This window comes from Lonchura striata, chromosome 36, assembly GCF_050655825.1.
Source record: "Lonchura striata isolate lonStrDom1 chromosome 36, ASM5065582v1, whole genome shotgun sequence".
Lineage (NCBI taxonomy): Eukaryota > Metazoa > Chordata > Aves > Passeriformes > Estrildidae > Lonchura > Lonchura striata.
The window spans coordinates 2,036,803-2,059,598 of record NC_140738.1 but is presented as its reverse complement, the minus strand read 5'-3'; the positions used below and the strand labels follow the sequence as shown (position 1 = coordinate 2,059,598).

At 52.2% G+C, this 22,796-nt stretch overlaps 2 long non-coding RNA genes across 2 annotated transcripts; one reads left to right on the top strand and one right to left on the bottom strand.

Moving 5' to 3' along the window:
* Window positions 1-606: 606 nt before the first annotated feature.
* Window positions 607-21,071, bottom strand: LOC146764015 (uncharacterized). Its single transcript, XR_014950976.1, has 4 exons — window positions 20,999-21,071; window positions 2,269-2,411; window positions 1,178-1,314; window positions 607-896 (listed from the first exon to the last, which is right to left on the bottom strand). It is a non-coding gene; the product is annotated as an uncharacterized LOC146764015 (long non-coding RNA).
* LOC146764016 (uncharacterized) lies at window positions 3,459-11,934 on the top strand. Its single transcript, XR_014950973.1, has 2 exons — window positions 3,459-3,597; window positions 8,508-11,934. It is a non-coding gene; the product is annotated as an uncharacterized LOC146764016 (long non-coding RNA).
* Window positions 21,072-22,796: the final 1,725 nt, after the last annotated feature.

Here is a 22,796-nt window from a genome sequence, read left to right as displayed (position 1 = left end):
AAGGCAGTCCCTGGGGCTCGGTTGGCCTTGGGGCACTGGGGCAGCTGCTGCCAGCTCTCCTGCCTCCTGCTGCAGCTGCCCCAGGGCATTGGCACAGGCCTTTGGCCCCTGGGCCCTGTGGCAGCAGGATGGTGTTTCACACACTTGTGTTCCACAAATAGATGGCCATAAGGATGTGGAGCCTGCATGAAAGGCTCGTGGAGCTCCTGAAGGAAGATGACAGCTGTGGACAGCTGCACAGGGGACTGCACTGGTGTGCCCGAGGGGACAGAGAAGCTGCTGCTTCAACCTAGCTGAGGTGGGTGCATGGGTTGGGAAGAGTGGGGAGGCTCAAGGGGATTCACAGAGCTCATCCTGCTGCAAGGATGAGGAAAAGGGAGCGGGAACTCAGCAGTGAGGAGAGCTGGGGGCTGGAGAGCAGCTCTGAATGACACTAAAATCCCACCAGACCTCTTGAGACATTGCTGCTCCTCAGCCAGTGACAGGATGAGTTCCTAAGCCTGGGGCTCAGCCTTCCTCATGGTGAGGGGCACCAAGGAAGGGAACAGTGTGATGGAGACTGGAATGGGCTGGGAACTCACTGGGGAAAAAGAAGGAGCAACTGGGAAGTTAAAGGCAGGTGGGGGAGAGAACAGTTCAGAGAAGGGCTGAGCTACTGCTTGAGCAAGCTGCAAAAAGTCATTTGGGGTCATCCCAGATTGATTTCATTTCAGAAGTTATTGAACAAGTTTATTTTTTGGGTGGCTGCATGTTTTCTTGAGCTGTATTGCTAAAATGCTCAAGCCAGTCTGTGCTGCAGGTCACCCCATTTCTCCTTTGGCTGATTGCGGCCCGGTGCTGAGCTCCAGCAGGGCCCTGGCAGAGCCCAGAGCAGCCTCAGCACCCACAGAGCCCGGCTGCAAGGAGAGAAACCAGAAAGCCCCGTCAGCTGAAGGCTCCTGTCCCCTTGTCCCAGCCACCCGCGGTGCCCAGGCCATGCTGGCCATGCCAGAGCTGTGCCCAGAGCTGCCCATCACTGCTGCCTTTGGGAGCAGAGCAGGAGGGCAGGACATGTGCCCAGCCTGCAGCCAGCCACGGCACCTCCAGCCCTCAGCAGCTGCCCAGAGCAGGACGCTCCTGTGCTCGCTGCCATCTCCCCAGAGCTCTGATCCCACCATCCCCAGCAGACAGGACCCACCTCACACCATCCCCCGCTGGAAGAAAAGCTGGTCCCAAACGATGCCCTCAGCCTTCTCCAAGGGCACGGCCCATCCACGCTGCAGCTGCTCCCAAGCACGTCCTGATCCAGACTGGACTCCACCTGAAACACTTCCTCTAGAAAGACAAACATCAAATTATGGAAAATAGGTTACAGACAAAAAGGGGAACAAGAAAAAAGGTCAAAAATCTTATCTCTGTCAGGGCCCTAAGGAAGGCCCAACCCCTGCGTGCCAGGGAAAAACCCACCATGGGTGAGGGAATCCCAGGCTTTCTCCCTTCCCCTGCACGGCCCCCATGGTGATCCCAAAGCAAACAAGGGCAGTGGAGCAGCCCAAGCCCTTCCTTGCCTGCAAAGCAAAGCAGCCCCTGCACAGGGTCTGGAGTCCCACCTCTGCTCCCACCATGGGGGTTTGTTTGTGTCAGGCTGGCTGCCCCAGCCCAGCCCCAGCCCGAGGCACGGTGGGTGCTGGGGGCTGTTGGCAGGGCCAGGAGCCCACTCCCATTTCATATCCACCCCAGCCCATGTCCCCAGCCCTTCCAAAAGCAGCCTGGCAGCCGACTGAAGGATCAGCTGCATCCGCCCCAGCAAAGGGGGAACCTTTGGTTCCCAGCCAGGCTGTGCAATGCCCAAATCTGGGAGCATCCCCCAGTGTGTGGACTCATCTGCAAATTCCCTGTGGAACCTGGCTTTGGAGGAGGTGTCAGAATCAAAGTCCACCATCTTCAGCCTGCCGGTGGTCAGGTGGAGCAAGAGGTTGTCATCCTTGATGTCCTCACTGTCCCCAGCAGCAGCAGCCCCACCTGGGACAGCTTCTCCAGGAGCTCCTTCTTCCCTGGGCCAGACCAGGCTGTCAGGGCTCTGCCCAGGGCCCCAGCCATCCATGAACCATGGCAGGCAAAACCAGGGGAATGTTGGCCACCAGTGCTTGCCACACCAGGTCTCCAGCTCAGCTCCAGCCCATGAGCTGCGTCTTCACTTCTGCTGACCCCTGCTCAGAGCTACAGGCAGGACAAAACCTGGCTGGTTGTCTTTACCACTGAGTGCCAAGAGATGTGTGGAGCTGTTACCTGCCAGGCCCCTGGATCCAACTGTGCATGTGGATCTCTCCCATCTTCTAGGGCAGAGGAACATGGATCACGGAAAAGCTCTTCTAAGGATGGCCTGTCCAAGGGCTGCATGGACAAACACCTCTTAATGACATCCTGGCACTCTGGGGAGAGAAAGCAGAAATCACCAGTCATTTGGAGAAGTTGCCCCCTTTTCCCGTGCCCAGGCCATGCTGGGTGTGCTTAGAGGTGGGCCTAAACTTTCCCATGGATTTTCTGTTTGGAGGAGAGCAGGAGAGCAGGACATGTGCCACCTCCTTAGCAGCTGCCAGAGCAGAATGCCCATGAGCTGCTGCTGTCTCCCAGCACTGGTATTGCTCCCGAGGCCAGAGATGAGGATCCACCTTGAGAGAGCCATGGTGGGAACAAGATCTGCCCCCAGATATCTCCTGGCCCCTCCTGAACGGGTGCTTCCCCATGACCAGGGTGCAGCAGGAGGCCCAGGGACCAGATCGTCGCTGCCTCGCCGTGGTAGCATTGATGGTGGATCCCGTCTGGTGGGCTGTAGGACAGGGTTCCTGTGGAACACAGACACAGTTCATCAGGGGGATGCTGCAGCCTCCAGCACCTGTGTAAGAGAAGGGTGACCTTTTTGTTCGATGCAGCTGCAGATAGTAATTTGTTTCAAAGAAGTTTGTTTTTACAGCAGTAATAGGCAACAGGCTGTGAATTGCTGATAACACGCATTCCTAACCTTTTACAGTGGTAGTAGGCAATAGGCTTTGCAGTGCTTAACTGATAACATGCATTTCTAAGATAACACGTATACTTGAGACTGTGAGAATCCCCAGATCAAAGGACACCTGTGAGGAAGACAACCAGCCTTCATCCCACGACCACCAGGAGGCAGAAAACGACCACCTAGCAACAGAATGCGATTGCGCAGAAGAAATGAGTGAACTAAAGAAGGGGATAAAAACAGTGAGCTAGGGGGATCACGGCGTGGCAGTTTGGCGGAGCGGTTGCTCCCCTCTGTCGCCGCAGCGCTGCTTTTTGCTTTGCTCTCATATACTCTCTTAAATGAATTAAATAAATTCTGTTAATCGGATCAGATGGCCTCTTGTGCTCACTCATAACAATTTGGTGCCGTGACTCGGATCGTGGATTTGGAGGACCCCTCTCTGGGAGAGGCGCCACCACTCCGCTCTTTTGAGCGGACTCAGACTGGGGGTCTTGTCCTCATCCCGACCGACGAACCCAAAAGCCTTGAGAGGAAAGCAAAGAAAGGGAAGCGGGCCCAGGATACCCCTTAAATTTTGTGCACAAAGTCCGAACGACGACGCAGGAAGCGTAAGTATAAGGGTTCCGTTCTGGCGGGGTCGGGATCCCGGAGTGTGGCGAGTGTGTGAGTTGCATGAGAGGGGAGCCGGCAGCCGGACGCCCCAAGTGAACACGGACCCTCAGTAGTGCGGTTCCCAAAGCCCGCGAGGGCCTGGGCCACGAACCAGGGGAAGTGATTGTGATTATTTGATTATTTGTGTGTGTTAGAAGGCACTCCGGAGGAATGGGGCAGGGGAAGAGTAAATCCCCCTCCCCAGTGGGGGTAAAACTCCCTTCGATTCCTAAGGACAGTCCCCCGGGATTCATGTTGACCAATTGGGAACACTTCCCAGGAACGAGGGGAAAGGATAAAGCAAAAATGATACATTACTGTATAGAAGTGTGGGGAGGGAAGGAAGTTTCCAAAAATGCATTCTGGCCCATATTCGGGTCCTCAGAGGAATGGGTTAGACAAGCTCTAAACATCTGGGTGAGCACTAAACAACCCCCTAGCCCAGAGGAGAGTGACTATGCTAAGATCTGGGTGAGTCGACCAGAGGTGCTTGTATTCAAACTTTCCGAAAAACCTAAGGGGAAAAGAAAGGGACGACCAGAGGAACTGATAGTAGCCCCACCTCCTTATGTTCCTCCTGTACCACGAGCACCCCCCCTCCCCTCATCGGATGATGAGTCTGACTCAGATTCTGAACAGCCTGGCCCAGTCACCCGGAGCAGGGCAAAAGGCAAACTGTTTCCCCTGAGGGAAATGCCCATGGGGGGGCCACAACCAGGAATAGGATTCATTTCTGTTCCCTTGAGTTCGGGAGATGTGAGAGATTTCAAGAAGGAGATGGGAAGCCTATTAGACGATCCTTTAGGTGTGGCAGAAAGAGTGGATCAATTTTTGGGCCCCAATATATACACTTGGGAAGAACTGCAGTCCATACTGAATATCCTATTTACGGTTGAAGAAAAGAACATGATTAGGGCAGCTGGGATGCGGGTCTGGGATGCCCAGCCGGCACATGCTCAACACCCAGCTGACACCAAGTGGCCTCTTCAAAATCCTAATTGGAATGACCAAGACCAGGATCATAGGGCCAATATGCGGGACTTCCGAACCATATTAATTGATGGTATTCGGGAATCGGTCCCCAGGGGTCAAAATATCAATAAGGCATTCAATGACAGACAGAGGAAAGATGAAACACCCACTGAGTGGCTGGAGAGGCTGCGAAAGAACTTCCAATTATATTCAGGATTAAGATCAAATGATCCAATGGGGCAGGCAATATTAAAAGTGCATTTTGTATCCAAGTCTTGGGACGATATTAGAAAGAAGATACAAAAGATGGAGGATTGGCAGGATAGGGATTTGGCAGAGCTGCTGTGGGAGGCACAGAAAGTGTACGTCCAGAGAGAGGAAGAGAGTCAGAAGAGGCAAGTTAAAATGATGGTTGCTGCGGTAAGGGAAAGTAGGAGCATAGAGACAGGACAGAAGAAGTTTACTCGAGACAAAGCAGGTAACAAAGAAAAGGGGGGGGGAACGGAAGAAAAGACTTGTTATTATTGTGGCAAAAAGGGACACTTCAAGAGAGAGTGCAGAGTGCAGCTTAGAGATGAGAAAGAATTCAAGGCCGACTAGGGGGGTCAGGGGCTCTACTTTATGGGGACCCGGAGACATCAAAAAGAGCCCTTGATAAAATTAAAGGTGGGTCCCCAAAGCCAGGAAATAGAATTCTTAGTCGATACAGGGGCGGAAAGATCTACCATTCAATTCCAAGGCTGTACCCTGTCAAAACAGACAGCTATGGTAGTAGGGGCAAAAGGGGAACCATTTGAAATACAAATTATTAAAGAGGTAATGGTAGAATCAGAAACTAAAATGGGGGTGGGTGACTTCTTATTAGTCCCTGAAACAGATTACAACCTATTGGGGAGAGATCTAATTGTTGAACTGGGAATTCAAATCGAAGTGGTAGAAAAGGAATTGAAAATCAGGCTTTGCCCTCTTTGATTAGAAGATGAAGAGAAAATAAATCCTGAAGTATGGTACAATCCGGGAACCGTGGGCAAATTGAATATGACTCCATTCACGGTAAAGATCAGAAACCCTGAGGTCCCGGTGAGAATAAAACAGTACCCTATTTCACTAGAGGGAAGGAAAGGATTGAAACCCGAAATTGAAAGATTACTAAATAAAGGATTATTGGAACCATGTATGTCGCCTTTTAACACCCCCATACTCCCAGTTAAAAAGGCAGACGGATCCTATCGGCTGGTGCATGACCTTAGGGAAATTAATAAGCGAACCGTGGCTCGGTTCCCAGTAGTGGCAAACCCCTATACCCTTTTGAGTAAATTAGGACCTGAAAACGAGTGGTATAGTGTAATAGACCTGAAAGATGCCTTTTGGGCCTGCCCTCTGGACGAATCCAGTCGAGATTATTTTGCCTTTGAATGGGAGGACCCTGACACGGGGAGGCGACAGCAACTCAGGTGGGCTGTATTACCTCAAGGATTTACGGAATCTCCCAATTTATTCGGGCAAGCCCTAGAACAAATTTTGCAAGATTATAAAACAGACCCAGAGGTAAAGCTAGTTCAGTATGTGGATGATTTGTTAATAGCAGGTAAAGAAGAAAACAAAGTCCAGAAAGAAAGTATCAAACTATTAAATTTCCTGGGACTAAAAGGATTAAAAGTTTCTAAAGCAAAACTACAATTTGTAGAAAAGGAAGTTAGATACCTGGGACATTATTTGAAAAAGGGAGAAAAGAAAATTGATCCAGATAGAGTAGAAGCAATCCTATCCCTGCCTTTACCGCAAAATAAACGACAAATTCGTCAGATATTAGGACTTAGAGGGTATTGTAGGCAGTAGATCGAAAACTATAGTGGGAAAGCAAGATTTCTGTATCAAAAACTTACCCAAGATGGGCACCTTAAGTGGACAGAAGAGGAAAAATCTAAATTCCAAGAATTAAAAGAAACTCTGGTCCATGCTCCAGTCCTAAGTCTCCCAGATTTAAAGAGGCCCTTCTTTTTATTTGTCAATATTACAGATGGAGTAACTTATGGAGTACTGGAGCGGGGACTGGGCGGGGAAAAAGAAACCTATTGCATATCTATCTAAAATTCTAGACCCTGTAAGTAGGGCATGGCCGGGCTGTTTACAAATAATTGCAGGCTGTGCAGAGTTAGTAGAAGAAACAAGGAAAATCACCTTTAATGCCACTCTGAAGGTGTTAACTCCACATAACATACGGAGTGTGATGCAGCAAAAAGCAGACAAATAAATATCTGATGCCAGGCTCCTAAAGTATGAGGGGATTCTATTAGAAACCCCTAATTTCACTTTAGAAACCACCTCATTACAAAATCCAGCCTCCTTCCTCTTCAGAGAGCCAGAGACTGACCCACTGACTCACGACTGTGTGATCACTATAGAGGAGCAAACTAAAATTAGACCTGACTTGGAAGAAGAGGAGTTAGAGACTGGAGAAAAGCTGTTTGTAGATGGATCATCCAGAATAGTAGAAGGCCAAAGAAAATCAGGGTATGCCATAGTAGGGGGACCTGACCTAGAAGTAATTGAGTCCGGAGCCCTGGACAAAACATGGTCAGCCCAAGCCTGTGAAATATACGCCATCCTAAGAGCCTTAGAATTATTAAAGGGAAAAGAGGGAACCATTTATACAGACTCTAAATATGGGTATGGGGTAGTACATACATTTGGAAAATTATGGGAGGAAAGGGGCCTTGTGAATTCACAAGGAAAGAACCTGGTGCATCAGAGATTAATAGTAGCCCTCCTGAAGGCCTTGAGAGGCCCTGCAAAGATAGCTGTAGTTCATTTAAAAGGGCGTCAGCGGGGAATGGATAACCGGAGTAGGGGTAACAACGCGGCAGACCATGAAGCGAAGAAGGCTGCAATTATCGAGGCACTGACCTTGAGCGAGAGAGCCAGGAGGGATCCTACAGATACCCCAGAGAATCCTGGGTTAACCACCCAGGATAAATTTATATTTACTATAGAAGAGCGGGAGAAACTTGCAAAATTGGGGATAAAAGAAGAATCGGGGAAGTGGCTGTTAACAGATGGGAGGGAGGTTCTGCCTAGGGCCGTAGCCCAGCAAATGCTTAATAAATTACACCAGAAAACACACTGGGGCGCTCAAGGGCTGGTAGACCACTTTGCCACCCATTATATGACTGTGGGTCTCCATGATCTAACAAAAAATATTACTAAGGGTTGCCCAACCTGTTTACGTGTAAATAGGAAGAATTTAAGGAAGCCACCCTTAGGAGGGAGACCCGTGGCAAAGAGGCCTTTTACAAATTTACAGGCAGACTTTACAGAGCTTCCCAAAGTGGGGAGGATAAAATATCTTTTAGTTATAATAGATCATCTAACACATTATGTGGAAGCAATCCCCACCACTAGGGAGACAGCCCGAACGGTGACAAAGGCCCTGCTAGAAGAAATAATACCCAGGTATGGACTCCCAGAAACAATAGACTCCGATAAAGGCCCCCACTTCACTTCAAAAATAACACAGCTGCTAGCAGAAGCCCTGGGCATAAAATGGGAACAACATACTCCCTGGCACCCCCAGAGTTCCGGGAGGGTGGAAAGAATGAATAGAGAAATTAAGAAACAACTCACTAAATTAGTACTAGAAACTAAGTTATCTTGGATAAAATATCTGCCACTAGCATTATTAAATATTCGGACTCAACCACGATCAGACATAGGGCTTTCCCCATTTGAAATGTTATATGGGATGCCCTACTCCCTAGAGAAAGTTCAATCTAATCCTAATATCACTGACCAAAGTATTAACAAATATTTAACTGTTTTAATGAAATACAAGAAACAGTTATGGGAAAAGGGGATGTGGGCCCAAAGACCACCACTAGATCTTGTATTACACCAGGTACAACCCGGCGACTGGGTTCTCATCCGAAGCTGGAAGGAAGATTCAATCACCCCAAGGTGGGACGGACCGTATCTGGTTATAATCACCACTGATTCCGCAGTTCGTACGGCAGAAAAGGGATGGACCCATGCTAGCAGAATAAAGGGGCCAGTGGACCCGACTCGATTTCATGCAACTTCCAGAGAGACGAGCTGGAAGATTGATGGGAAGCCGGGAGATTTGAAGCTAACAGTAAAGAGAACCCTCAAGTAATCTTAATGGACACTGCCAGTTCCGGGGACATTTGGGTCGGGAATGACTGGGGATTGCAAACACAACTGATAGGAGAAACAAAACCCCCAGGATACTGTAAGCATTTAGAAGACTTAGCTCAGCAGCCCTATTATCAGCCCATCCGACTCGAAAGGGAGCAGAGACCTTGGGAAGGGGAGGGTCATGCCGAGCATGAAGATATTAAAATAAAATGTAGCTGGTTAGATTGTGATTGTTTCCCTTTTGCTTGCTTTTCTTGTAAAATTTGTAAAGGGCTGTAGTGGGCTCACTGTAGAAAGGGGAGGGCTCCAAAAAGTGTGTGTCAGCGCTGCTGGCTAGAACAACGCAAGTTGACCTCTGAAATATTGAATTATAAGGTCGCCACTCGGGAATTGACTAAAGAATCTCCCGAGTGGTGGGAAATTTTTGTGAAAAGAATAAATCCTGAATTCCATTGCTACCACTCCAACGAGCTTTCAAGTCCATTTCTTACGGACATAGTCCAGGTCAAGTGTCGCAGGCTGGTCAAGGGACTGAGGTGCGACACCCCACAATTAAATGAGAAAAATTGAAACTCCCGGAGGTCAAAGTGAGAGAGTGGAAATAATCCCGCCCCTGAAGAATATCTCTGCTGTCAAGAAGATGGCCTACCCTGTAGCTTGTAGCAACCAAGTTGACAGGAGAGACAGAGAGATAGCTAGTGGGGATGGGGGACCCTCCCAAATCGTAAGAAAAAACACTGACCACCATAGGCACGGGAATGGTGACAATGGAATGAGAAAAAGTAGGAATGTGAAATTGGGCATGATAAGCAGCATCCCCTGCAGTGTGTACTACTCAGCCCTAAAGATTCTTACATTTGTGATGATATGCTTTCCTCTCCAAAGTGTTGCTACTGAAACCCATGAACCCTTTAAATGGACATTAAGTAGGTGGGAAAATCATGATACTCATTACAACCTGCAGACTGTGATAACCCCCGGGGCACCAAGCTTTAAAGCTGGAGTATGTAACATGACCAAAAATCCAAGCTGTGGGCGGCTGTTAAATTTGACAAGCTTCTATATGTGCCCTGCTTCAAATTTAGGGAGGTCATATTGTAACCTCCCCGGGCATTACTACTGTGGTTATTGAGGTTGTGAGACAATAGCATCAGCATGGGCCCCGGGAGGAGGGTCAGATAAATACCTAAGGGTGGGATATGGACCAGCTGGATGTGTAAAGCCACAAGAATGGCCATGGACAGGGAAAGATTTACTAGGGAACTGTACTTTCATATACCTCAATGTTACTCATCCAAATGACCCGGGGTGGCTGTTGGGAAAGATATGGGGAATTAGGCATTGGATAGAGGGACACGATTTGGGAAACCTAATAATTATTAAGAAAGAACCTATTCCCTATGACCCTGCACCAATTGGACCCAACAAAGTAATAAGTGACATTAAAACTAAGACAATTAACTACACAGAGACAGAGGTTATTACCAGCCATATTAACATAGATGAGCCAGGTGTTCCTAAACCCGAGCATGCCACCTTGTGGAAAATAATGCAAGCCACATTTGGCGTTTTAAACTATACATACCCGAATCTGACAGAAGGTTGCTGGCTCTGTTACATGATGAATCCACCCTTTTATGAGGCGATAGGATCCTCTGCCAAAACCAGAAGAATTAATGGGACAAACCCAAGAGAATGTCTGTGGAAACAGGGAAAAGATAGCACCCCAGGAATAACCCTAGCACAAGTAAGAGGGAAAGGGAAATGTGTGGGAAAGGTACCCGCAATAATGCAACACTTGTGTGAGACGACAATCAGCATCAAGAGAAAAGATAAACCGGCAGAATGGCTCCTGCCGGCGCCTAACACCAAATGGGTATGTAATAAACTCGGAACCACCCCTTGCTTATCCATAAGGCTTTTCAATGAAAGTTCAGATTATTGTGTACAGGTGTTAATTGTCCCTCGCATATCATATCACCCAAAGGAGTATGTACTAGAGCATCAAACAACTCCCGAACACCATCTAGTCAAAAGAGAACCACTCACAGCATTAACAGTAGCAATCTTGCTTAGTGTAAGTGGAGTTGGAGTGGGAACGGGGGTAGCCTCCCTAGTAAATCAACAACAAGGTATGAAAAATTTACGAGTATCCGTAGATGAAGACTTGAGCAGAATCGAAAAGGCCATAGATGGGTTAGTAAAATCAGTCAGATCCCTCTCTGAGGTTGTGTTACAAAATAGACGGGGACTTGATTTATTATTTTTACAACAAGGGGGGCTCTGTGTTGCCTTACGAGAAGAATGTTGCACTTATGCAGACCACACAGGAATTGTGGTTGATACTATGGCAGAATTACGCAAACAAATAGAGCAAAGAAAAAAAGAGCAAGAAGCTCAACAAAACTGGTATGAATCATGGTTTACTCATTCCCCTTGGTTAACAACTCTTTTGTCTACCATTGCAGGACCGGCAATTCTGCTCATCTTAGTGCTAACTTTCGGACCCTGCATCTTTAATAAGCTTATTGCAATAGTAAAGAGTAGGTTAGAGGCCGCTCATTTAATGATAGTAAGATCAAAATATGAATCACTCACTCAGATAGAGACCGAAAACTATCTAGAGCTTAGCAGAAAAGAATTAATACGGTTCAACGAACAAAAAGAAGGATAAAAAAAAAAAAGGGAGAAATTGTAAGAGAAGGGTGACCTTTTTGTTCGATGCAGCTGCAGATAGTAATTTGTTTCAAAGAAGTTTGTTTTTACAGCGGTAATAGGCAACAGGCTGTGAATTGCTGATAACACGCATTCCTAACCTTTTACAGCGGTAGTAGGCAATAGGCTTTGCAGTGCTTAACTGATAACATGCATTTCTAAGATAACACGTATACTTGAGACTGTGAGAATCCCCAGATCAAAGGACACCTGTGAGGAAGACAACCAGCCTTCATCCCACGACCACCAGGAGGCAGAAAACGACCACCTAGCAACAGAATGCGACTGCGCAGAAGAAACGAGTGAACTAAAGAAGGGGATAAAAACAGTGAGCTAGGGGGATCACGGCGTGGCAGTTTGGCGGAGCGGTTGCTCCCCTCTGTCGCCGCAGCGCTGCTTTTTGCTTTGCTCTCATATACTCTCTTAAATGAATTAAATAAATTCTGTTAATCGGATCAGATGGCCTCTTGTGCTCAATCATAACACTGACCCCTGTGGAAACCGCAGAGATGCTGCTGGATGCTGCCGCAGCAAGATCCTGACAGGAACTGGAGACTCCAAGTTGGGCTTCGTCTTTCTGGCACTGGGGATGGAGTTCTACCTGCACAAGAAATGGGGGTCCCGGGGGTCGTGTCCCCCTTCCCCTGGAGTGTGAATGCTCCCCCGGGGCCCCCAGCCCGGTGTCACCCCCTTTTCTCTGCCCACAGAGCTCCTGAGACACTGGCGGCCGCAGCCGCTCCCCGTGGCCTCGGGCCTTGCCGGGACCCCCCGCTCTATCCCCACGCTGATTTTGGGGGGGTCGAGTGTCCCCCCAGCCCTGCTGTCACTCTGCCCCTGCCCGCCTGCTCCCAGTGTTCCCAGTAAAGCTTCCCAGTTAAACCCAGCCCAGTTCCTGGGGGCACTGGGGAGGGACTTGGGGGGACCCCACGGCGGGGCCGGCCCTGGGCAGGGAGGGCGGGTCCAGGTGGGGAACACTGCCTGCTGCGGGTCTGCCCGGCAACTGGTGAGTCATCAGCCCCGCTCTCGCTGATTGGCTGACTCTTCTCCACCGCGTTCTCTCATTGGCTGAGGAGAGGCCCGGCAGTGCAGAGAAGGAACGGGAGAGATCCCGCCCCGAGCACCGGCACGGGGACAACAGACCCAGCCTGGGCTCAGGGAGGGAATTTATTACCAACCAAACCACGGCAGCACCAGGAGAAGGGAAAGAAATCCCTCCAGCGCCTTCCCCCAGCCAACGGGGATCACCCACAACAGGGTTACCCACCATGGAGAGACGGGGACATCCGAGTTTAGAGCAAAGCCAATTTTATTGAGTGTACCAGGTGTTTATACAGGGATTTACTTGTATGGTGCTTATAGAGGGCTCTGTTTTTGGTAACAATTTCCCATTGGTTACACATTCTTCGTGACATCCAGTAACCTGGGAGCATTTATCTTATGAGAAAGACTCACACCATTTTTTCTGGTCACTTCTTGCCCAGGGAGACTGAAACTGTGTCTGTGTCTCCCACAGTTTCTGCTCAGTCAGGCCTCAGATATCGGGCCCCTTTATCAGCTCCATTGCTTTACTCTCTGTTTTATTCCCCATACGGGGGCACCGGGGCTCTGCCCAATGGGGGTCACTGGGGATCATCCAGCCCGGATCCTCCCATGGGGGATGGAGCTGCAGCAGCACACCAAGCTCTTCCCTCACTCCAAGCTCTTCCCTCGCTCTCTTCCCTCACTCCAAGCTCTTCCCTCACTCAGGGCACTCACAGGGCTTCCCTTAGTGGTGCCTCCGTTGGTGTTGGGTCAAGGCTGAGCTCTGTACGAAGCCCTTCCCACACTCCCCACACTCGTAGGGCCTCTCCCCAGTGTGGATGCGCTGGTGCACGGTGAGGCTGAAGTTGTGCTTGAAGCCCTTCCCGCAGTCGGGGCAGCGGAAGGGCCTCTCCTCTGTGTGAATCCGCTCATGTCTGAGGAGATGGGAGCTGGTCCGAAACCTCTTCCCACACTCCCCACACTCGTAGGGCCTCTCCCCAGTGTGGATGCCCTGGTGTCTTCTCAGGGCAGAGCTCCACCCAAAGCTCTTCCCACATTCCAAGCACTCATAGGGCCGTTCCCCAGTGTGGAGCACCTGGTGCATCATCAGGCCAGACATGTCTCTGAAGCCCTTCCCACACTTCCCACACTCGTAGGGCCTCTCCCCGGTGTGGATGCGCTGGTGCAAAGTGAGGTGGGAGTTGTTTTTGAAGCCCTCCCCGCAGTCGGGGCAGCGGTAGGGCCTCTCCTCTGTGTGACTCCGCTCATGTCTGAGGAGATGGGAACTGGTCCGAAACCTCTTCCCACACTCCCCACACTCGTAGGGCCTCTCCCCAGTGTGGATCCTCTGGTGTTCGATCAGGCTGGATCTCTGGCTAAAACCCTTCCCACATTCCAAGCACTTGTGGGGCTTCTCCCTGCCATGAGGCTTCTCCACCAGCTCCGAGCTCTGGCTGGATCTCCGCCCGCCTTCCTGGCTCAGGGGGGCTCTTTCCTCCCTGCACTTCCCTGGGCTGGGTTTGCAGCTCCTCCTCCTGCAGCATCTCCGGGGCTTTTCCTCCTCCTCCATCCAGCCACGCCCACGGAATTAAAAATCCTGGTTTGAGGGAAAAAAACAAGACAAGAGCTCCTTGGACTGGAGGTTCCGCCTTGCCCAAGTTCATCTCAGGAAATCATTGGGAATCTCGTATCTGTAAGAACCTCCAAAACACCAAGATTCAGCCCAAAAATCAAATCTCACAAATTTCAAGACACAAAACAAAAACTCCCCAAACATCACAAGTCAGCAAAAACCTATCCCAAAAATAAAGATTCAGCTGCCACATAAAACCAAAGAACCAACATTTAGCCCAATAAAGCTCAGAAACACCAAGATTCACCCTGTGGAAATCGTGGATTCCCCTCCACAGTCACCTGCTGCATGTGGGGGGAGCAGCACTCCTGGGGCTGGGGGGAGGCTGCAGACACAGGGAGGGGTGGAACCTTCTGCTGCTTCCTCTTTCTGCTCCGCCTCCTCCTCCTGTGTCTCTACTCTTCCTCACACTCCTCTTCCTCTTGCTATTCTTCCTTCTCCTGCACAATCCCACCCTCTCCTGCCACCTGCATCCTTTGACCATTTTGTTCCTCAAGCCTGCTTCTCCTTCCCTTCTCCTCCTGCCCCCAGGCCCAGCACCCACTGCCGGCTCCCTCTTCCCCCCACACCCACAGCATCCCAGCGCAGGGGCAGGGATGGAGCTGGGGCAGGTCGGGCTGGGGCAGCGCTGGGCTCTCGGCCGCTCCCGCCCGCACTCGGTCCCCACTGCAGCCGTTCCCGCCAGGACAGCGCGGGGGGGCCCGGCCTTGGCGCTGCCCCACTCCCACCTCCCCAAATTCCCCTCGCGGGGCCATGGGGCCGAGGGGGGGCGCAGGTGGGTCCAGGTGGGGAACGCGGGGAGCTGCGAGTCTGCCTGGCAACTGGTGAGTCATCAGCGCCGCGGGCTCTGATTGGCTGAGCTCGGCCCGAGCCCTGGGGCTGCAGCACAGAGGGGACACCCTGCTCCAGGGGGGATGTCCCACAAACGGGGGACCCCATGGAAGGAACCACAGGAACGTGTCTTTACAAACAGATGCTCTGAATCTGCTCAGAGATAGGGCCAGGGACCTGCACAGAAGGAAGTGACAGGAGAAGCCATTGGTTTCAGAAAATTATATTAATTGATGACACAGACTGCTGCTCAGCCAAGGTTCTGCTCAATTCATGAACTTCCAGAGGAACAACAAAGACTTAACAGAGCCATGAATATCGTTTGCTATATAACAGCAGGGAGCATATCAAGGTGGGTATGTATTAGGTGGACTGGGAAGTCTTTAGCTCTCAAGAACTTCAGCCAGTGGGGAAAGCAGAGGGAGATGTGGCCAGGAGAATTAGGATGAAAAGGAGGCTATGTCCTCCAACAGTTGGAGAGATCCCATGGGGAATGTCCAATGGCCTTTCCCATTTTTTGGAATGAAATTACTTCTACAGGACACCTCTGTCTGCTCTGTGGACAGAATTCTCTGGTGATGTAAGTTTACCCACACACCCTGGGGCTCATCCCGAATTCCTTCCACCATCCGGGGCGGCGGGCAGGGAGTGCAGCTGAAGGTGCCTCACCCACTTTCGGTGATCGGCTCCCTTGGCTGGCGGCAGCACCGGGGATTGATTGGGGACCCGGGAGTGACCAGGAGATAGATGAGTGACACATCAGGGGGTCTGTGAAGAGTCAGCAGGGAGAGAGCACTGAAAATCTCATCAGTGAGTGCCCTGGGATCCTCGGGGAGTGAACATGGCAGGGCAACCATGGAGGGGAGAAAAGGGAAAGCCAGGGAGGGGGCCTGGCCAAAGGGATGATGATCCCAAAATGTCTCTGAAGGGTCCCTTGGGAGAATGCTGAGGTAGTTTGCATATTTCCCCAGAGGTAATTAAGGACATGGACACCCAGGGGGGCAATAAGGGAAGGGGAGAAGGGATTTGGACAACAGGGGATGGATGGGGTTGGTGTGCTGGGAAGGGATCAGGTGAAGAGGACTGTGCAGCAATATGGTTCAGGTAAGAAGCAGCAGGAGGAATCTATGTGGTAAGAAAATGGATGATGGAAAAGAGAAGAAAGAGAAAAATACAGAGGACTGAGATGTTTTTCAACAGGGTCTTATCCTCACATTTGCCAGCTGATCCAGATCCTTCGCATCCCCAGTTTCCCAGACAGGAAAAGCAGGAGGTCAGGATGCCAGGGGTTTCTCTGCGGTGGCAGCGGCAGCACCGGGCGCAGAGGTGCGGCACCGGGAGCACGGGCTGGGGCCTGTGGGGAGCTGCGGGGCCGGGCCGGGGCTGTGGGGCAGCCGGGGCTCAGCGCCGGGCGCTGCCTGACCCCACCAGCCCCGGGCAGGGCCGGCAGTGGCCCCCGGCCCCCAGGAGGCTGCAGGACGCCCCGGCCGCTGCCCGGCCCCGGGGAGCTGCCGGCCCTGCCCGCCGGGGGGGCCGCCTTTGGACACTGCGGCAGGACAGGCACCGGCTCTGCCACACGGGCTGGGCAGGGACCCTGAGCACAACGGGGAACACAAAGGAACAGCTGGGAAATGCAGAGTGCACATGAAGGATCAGGATTTGCTGTTCAGGATTTGCTTTGGGTCCCTGCAGAAAGGAAAGGTTTTGCAGAAAGCTCAGCAGCTCTCAGAGGATGAGCACCCACAGGCAGTGACCCGGGCTGCAGGAGTGGCAGAAGAAGCCCTGCAGCACTTGGGCACAAGGGCACAGCAGCTGAAGGCAAGAAGGGATGAGCAAAAGGCCAAGCTGAAGGCAAAGGCCACGGCAGAGTTCCCACAGCCCTGAGGGATCAACCCCAGGGCCCAAGGGGGCCCCAGCACCCAGGGCATGACGGGGTCGGCCACAAGCACCTGGCAGAGGCATTGCCCTCCTGGCCAGGGCAGAGCCCACCCAAACAGCCCCTGGGAAGGAGTCAGGGCTCCAGCTGCAGCCCACAAGGACACTGCAAGCACAGACAGCAGCACCCTCAGCAGGAGCAAGTCCACCCCTGCATGGACATGGATTGGTAGGGCTCTCTGAGCTCCCATCCCACTGGGGACCCACCACACTGGAGCCCTGGAGAACGCTCAGTCTTGATCTGAAAATGGAGAAAATGTCTTTGTGGATGGCTCTTCAAGGGCAGCAGAAGGGAAAAGAGTTCCACAACACGCTGTTATTGAGGAAAGGGAATCAGACAAAGCGCAGGTTACCCCCATGGTCAGCTCAACCGGCACAGCTGTGTGTGCTTGTAAGAGCCTGGCACTGAAATGCCCTGAGCAGGAAGGCTTCAATATCTTCTGGTGACACCATCTCACCTAACAGGGGGGCAAAAGCAATTCTGACTGCTCAGCAACCACTGGATCACTTATTAAGGTATCTCTAAAAGAAATCATTCCAATAAAAGGGATTGTAGAAGCAACAAACTCAGACAGCAGAACTCATTTTACAGGAAAAAATCCTCCAGGGGGTTATGGCAGCTTTAGGAATACAATGGGACCTATATAACCCCTGTCACCCCCAGAGCTCAGGCAGGGTACAAAGAATGAAAGGGGAAAGAAAGAAACACCTTTGGAAGCTGGTGATAGAGACCAAGATGCCATGGGTACGGCTTTTGCCATTGGCTTGGGTAAGAAGAAGAGCCAGAGCCAGGGCAGATATTCAATTCTCTCCCTTGCAATTGATCTTGCGAATTCCTTACCCTGGGAATTCTCCACCTAGTGCAGGGTGGAGATAAGGGATGCACATTTAAAGCAGTCTGTGGCCAGAATCCTGTCTCTGGTGCAATCTCTCCCCCAGGAAGCTGGGCTGGCACACAGCCTGCCTTGGCACTTTGCTGCTGCCAACATCCAAGCAGGACATGGGCTCTGCCTAAGGAGTGCAGAGCAGCACCACTGGTGGCCAAGTGGCGTGGCCCATGCCAAGGGGCCCCGAGGCCAGAAACAGCCGCCAGCACAGCTGAACACGGGGGGACCCCTCAGCCTGGGCTCCAGGTCTCTGCAGCCCCGGAGATTTGCACTTCCCGCCTGCAGCAGGAGGATGGGAGGCCCCCCTGAGCCTGCACTGAAGGCAGCGCAGCAGCAGCCAGGGCTCCACAGCGGGGCAAGGCCCTGGGCCTGCCCACACCTCCTCTGCTGAAATCCTCGGCCTGGCCACCCTCCCTGGGCAGCTCCAGCCACCGGGGCCAGCCCTTGCTGCCACTGCTGCAGCTTCAGTGCTCGCTGGGCCTGCACTGCCACAGCTGCTGGGGAGACACTGGGACAATTCCACTCTGGCTCTCACTCACACTCACACACTGCCCTGCTTGCCAGTGCATCCATGGAAAATAGACCAGCTCATAGACTTGAACATTGTTAACCTTTGATTTCTCTACTCAGGCTTGCTTTGCCTTGGCCTTGGGGAAAAAAATGTTAAAGGTTTTGTTAAGGGATGTTACACCACTCAGTGGAGATGAGTTTCACATCTCAACACACTGGGAATGGCCCAAAAGATACCCACAAAGACAACGACCAGCAGCAAAACATCAACCCCAGCAGCAAACAGCAACCAACACCTACCCCAGACACTGCCCCCGGCAGGGCTGCAGACACCTGGTCTGCAAAAGGCTGAGAAGGAAATCCAGCATTTCCCACCTCATTAACAGCACAAGCAAAGAAATCCAGGCCCAATAGGAAACCAAATACTAAAAACTGCACAACTTGAAACTACAGAATATTAAACCAGTGGATTTAGATTGCTTCAGACTACACAAGTTTGGGAAAAATCGAGTAAAACCCGCATGTAATGGAACTATTTTCTCGGCACACCAAGGCTATGTGGGAATGGAATGATTTCTGTTGCACATCCTGGCCAGAATCAAGGAATGCCTTGACTCTAACACTAAAAAGATTAGTGAAGTTTTTATTTTTTCTGAAGTTTCAGTGCAAAGTTTAGAGCATTAGAGTATTTTTTTATTACGCATACTTCTATATAGCTGGTTAGGTTTGGGTAAAGGATGTGAATATGAGTTTTCCTTCCGAGGGGAAGTAGACAAAACTGAATTACCTTGGGATTTTTTCTCTATGTTTTTGCGTAGCTGTAAAAGATAGAAAAATGTTGATCTGGGTTTTTCAAAGTTCACCTTTAGGCTGCATCACTAGAAGAGATTTAATGGTGAGCCCTTAATGTTTAAACAGGTAGCCTGGACAGGAGCTTTAGAAATGCAAATTAACACTGACAGGGCAAAGTGAGGACAATGTAGCTGGCTCTTCTTGCCTGGGGCAGGAATTGGCTGATTCCCTCTGCCCCTCACCCCAAGCTCTGCCTGCTTGCACAGATGGAATCTGCACAGCTGAAGGCAGAGCCCATGGTGAGGATCTCTGACTCTGAAACAGAAATGGCTGAAGCTGCAAAGGGAAACAGCAAATGGAGAATGTTGTGAAAACCTCACTAAAATAAGGGGGGGATCATCCCTCTGCCCACTCCAACATCTGCTGTCACTGTCTGTGCTGTACAGGGTGTATCACAGCACTGGGGTTTCTGCTAGAACAAGTTCAGGGAAATCAGTTGGAATTCAAGTATTTGATGATGTAATTAGAAAAAAGAGATCAATTGATGGAGTCCCAGCTGAAGGGAGCACCCAAAAATGCGGAAAAGATTAATGGCCACCAGAACAAATCCTACAACACCATGGACCAGCCCCTGAGAACCCAAACCAATTCCTATCAGGAGACAGATAAACCATTTATCATTTCAATGGCATCATTTGATTACAAGCTGTCCTCGGAATAAGAACCAACCAGACAGCTCCAGCTCCTGACCTTCCTGCCGACCAAGCCACTGAAATGAGGAACAAAACATTTCACCAGGGGATGGGATCAGATTATTTGTGAGCAGAAAAAACAGGAGTTTGTGGAAAACTAAGTGGCTCAAACTGCTGCTGGTAAAGAGATCACAAAGGAGAAGTGGTAAAAAAGCTAAGAAAACAAATAAGGAGAGAAGTTTATGTATCGGTCCAAACATGGAAAGCAGGGGAATTGGACAGCCTTTCGTGGCTCCCCAGCAGACCAGGGGTTAAAGGAATGCTGCTTCTCCTCTTCTGTGCTGCAGCAACTCTCATCTTTTTACCACGCTCCACACCTTGGTAGTGCAGCTCATCCAGCAGCTGAGCCAGGGCATGCAGGTGGCAGCCAGGCCTCCTGATCCACAAACGGCTACAAAAGGACAGGGAATGAGGGCACCGAGAATAATCCCAAAACCAAAGAGGACCCGGGAAGGACAAAACAGAGTCAAGGAGTGAATCTGCCTGGAGATCGGGGCAGGGAGTTGTAGAGAAGGAAGTAACGGGAGAAACCATCAGTTCCAATAAATGTTACAAATTGACCCAGACAGCTGCTCAAAGTCCCGCTACATTCCCGAAATTCGCCGAGAAGAACAAAGACTTAACAGAGCCATGAATATCGGCTGTTCTACAAAAGGAGGATGCACATTAACGAGGACAGGCTCCAGGCGCATCGGGAAGTCGGAACCTTCCAAGGAACTCAGCCGGTGGGCAAAGGCAGAGGGAGATCGGCCGGGAAAATGAGGATAAAAAGGAGGCTGCGGACTACAGCCACGGCAGAGAGCGCACGGCAAATGCCCCACGGCCTCTGCCCCTGCTCGGCAATAAAGTCACTTTGACAGGACTCCTCGCTCTCCGCCGGGCACACGAACCTCCGGCGACGGGAATTTCCCCGCCCGCTCCCGGCCGCGGGGCAGCCCCTCTGTCCTACCCACAGCAGCCGGGCCGAGCCAGCGCTGCTCCGGCAGCGGCTCCTGCCCGGCCCCGGCGGGAAGGAGACCGCGGGCAGCCGCTCCCGCAGCGCCCTCAGCCCGGGGCCGGCACGGGCCGGACACGGCACCGGCGAGCCGCCGGAGCCCCCTGCCGCCCCCTCCGCCCGCAGCCGGCCCCGAGCCCCCGCAGAGCCCAGCGCGGCTCCCACCTGCGCCGGGGCCGCCTCCGAGCTCCGCCGCCGCCGCCTCACCGCGCTCCGGCCGCTGCCGCCGCTGCCGGGCCCGCGCAGCCGCTCGGCCAATGGCGGCGCTGCGCGGCCACGGCCGCCCTCAGCCCGCCGCCGGGGCCGCGCCGCGCCCCGCTCCCACCAATCAGCGCGCCGCAACCGCGACTGACGGCACCGGCGGCCAATGGCAGCGAGCTCGGGGCGGGCTCTGCGCACGGCCCCGCCTCGCCCCGCGCTCTCGGCGCCCCCGGGCTGCGTGAGGGGAAAGCCGGAGATGAGGAACAGCCCCGGCACGGGCCCGGCCCGAGCCGGGATTGAGCTGCCCACACAAACAAACTTCTCCGCGCCTCCCGCCACGGCTTTCCCGGCCCTGCGCCTCCCGTGCCTCCGCCTCTGCGGGAAGCCCAGGAGCCTCACTTCTCCTGCCCCTCGTTAGCGCATCAGAGCTTCGCTTTGATTTCCCCCGAAAAGGGAAACCTGCCCGAAGCCCTGTGGGTGGGTGGGGCAGGGGAGAGATTTCTGGCAGAAAACTCCAAAGACTCGGAGCAGGAGCAGGAGAAGTCAGTGCAGAGCCTTAAATGCAGCTTTCCCCACGCCTCCCTGCTCCCAGCTGCACCTCCTCCCCCGGCAGGGCAGGAGACAGGGAATGGGGCCATGCTCAGCTCATCCCCCGGGGCTTCTCCCTCTGCTCAGGGACAGGAGTCGTTCCCTGCTGCACCCTGCGCTCTCTCCCGGCCGAGACTTCTCCAGGAACTTCTCGGAGCGGAGTCCATCCCCTGGGCACAGCCCCCTCCGAGTGCTGCAGCGTGGGTCACTGTGCCACGGGCTCAGTCCTGCCAGGACAGGCTGCTCCAGCGGGGCCCCTCTGCCCGCGGGCTCACAGCTCCTCTCAGGCATCGCCGAGCTCCAGCCCGGCTCCTGCAGGGGCTGCAGGGGATCTCTGCATCCCCATGGACCTGCGGGGGATCTCTGCATCCCCAGGGACCTGCAGGGGGATCTCCGCAGCCCCATTGTAATATATGTTATGGCACAATTCGTGATTTTGTAAAATATACATCAAGTCAGTTGTGCTTGTAGAAAAAGATTCTTAAAGTTTTATATGACCAGTGGCTGCAGCCGGGGCTGGAGAAACCACAGCTGGAAGAGAAAGAAAGACCTAATTTACAAATGAAAAAAGGTAGCTGCGTGCAGAGATGGGCCCTTTCCGGGAACAATCCAGGAGACACCCAATGTTTAACCCCTGGTCTGCCGGGGAGCCAGGAAACCAGGCACACGGGCATCCCGCCCTGTCAGCTGCTGAGGAGGCTGCTGGGCTGTGCTTCAGCAGAGGAGATGGAATGTGGCTTACCACACTGCCCTTCTCTAAAAACGGAGAATGGGTCAGGAGGTTTGGGCTCTGAGCACACAGGAGCCTGGCCCAGGCACAGGCCGTGGTGGGACAGGGGCACAGGAGCCTTCTGTGACTGACCGTGGCTCTCTGGTTTCTCTCTGCAGACTGCCAGCTCCTCATGCCATGGAAACGGCCCCACTCGGCTGCCAGTCTGGGAGGGCTGGAGGGCTGTGGGTACTCATTTGCTGTCAAAAATAAATTGTGTTTTTTTGTCATTGTCATTGTCATCATCAGAACATTTCTTTCATCCTTTTCCAAGTTTTTGGCCCCTCCAGGGTAATATTTTTATGTCCTTCCTCAGACAGTTGATGGCATTTGGATGGCGGGGTTAAGCAATGTGAAAAGTTCAACAGCTCCAGTTGCCAACTGCAGCAGCTCCTTCAGGAGCCC